The following is a 1,234-nucleotide window of genomic DNA, read 5'->3' as shown; positions in this document are numbered from 1 at the left end:
CAAACATTTAATGTATGATCACCATCGCTGGAATCTTACAAGATATTTCATCGATCATGCTACAGGGAGCTGGGCAAACGTCTTCGATTAGAAAAAAAGAAAAATAATCTGTGTTTTTATATTCCCTTTTACTATAGTCTTTTATGTCCTACCAGATGATTTTATTGTCTTTTTTAAAGGTATGTCAGTTTCAATGCACAAAAGGATTCATGATTGGCAATAGATGCATTAGGTATCTGCAAGCGTATAAGGTCATCCCAATTACAAGATGAACCAGAACTTAACCGACAAACTTTCAGATACAGACGAAAACAAGAAAAAGTATTTAATAAACTTAGGTTCTAAAGTGACGTATATGTGTTTACTTTCAACAATGTGAAACGTATCTCTTCTACAGGAACCTCTTTGGTTTCCATATTTTGGGGTGTAGTATTATGGAGTAAAACAAGGAGAAAATTCTGGTACACATGTATTCTAAAATGCATACGTTGTGAGTGACTGAGAGTACTTGTTCAGTAGAAGAGATTCGTTTCGGAGCAGCGAAGATGAACAAGGGCTCATTGCTCTCAAGGTATACATTTTAGAGCCCTTGTTTACTGGGATTTATTTCTTGTTTTGGTCCATAGTGCATCCCTCAATGTCTGTCGGTGGAATTCAGATTCACCATGTAAACATTAATGTGTAAACGGCAACTGACAAATTCAGCTAAAATTCCCAGTCGATTGCTCAAAAGCCAAAGGTATCAACAGGCAACGGCCTTGCCGTAGTGGATACACCGGTTCCCGTAAGATCACCGAAGTTAAGCGCTATTGGGCGTGGCCGGCACTTGGATGGGTGACCACCCGGGCCGCCATGTGCTGTTCCCACTTTTCGGGGTGCACTTAGCCTCGTGATGCAAATTGAGGAGCTACTCGACCGAATAGTAGCGGCTCCGGTCAAAGAAAACCATCGTAACGACCGGGAGAGCGGTGTGCTGACCACACGCACCTCCTATCCGCATCCTCATCTGAGGATGACACGGCGGTCGGATTGTCCCGATGGGCCACTTGTGGCCTGAAGACGGAGTCCAAAGATACCAATATACAGACGGGCGCTTGGAGACAGATGCTATGAAGATACGGATAAGTTTGTACTTGGTATACCTGTGTTGATTATCATTATCTAAATTTATGTGATGTTCGGAATTGGAGGACAGATACTAGAACTGGAGATGGACCACAGGTGAACATGTTAG

General features: G+C 42.5%; 1 pseudogene; it reads left to right on the top strand.

The window, feature by feature from the left end:
- The first annotated feature begins 748 nt into the window (after positions 1 to 748).
- Positions 749 to 866, top strand: LOC126089537 (5S ribosomal RNA; annotated as a pseudogene).
- Positions 867 to 1,234: the final 368 nt, after the last annotated feature.

The sequence above is a fragment of the Schistocerca cancellata genome, chromosome 6 (assembly GCF_023864275.1).
Source record: "Schistocerca cancellata isolate TAMUIC-IGC-003103 chromosome 6, iqSchCanc2.1, whole genome shotgun sequence".
NCBI lineage: Eukaryota > Metazoa > Arthropoda > Insecta > Orthoptera > Acrididae > Schistocerca > Schistocerca cancellata.
This window is presented reverse-complemented; position numbering and strand designations above follow the sequence as displayed.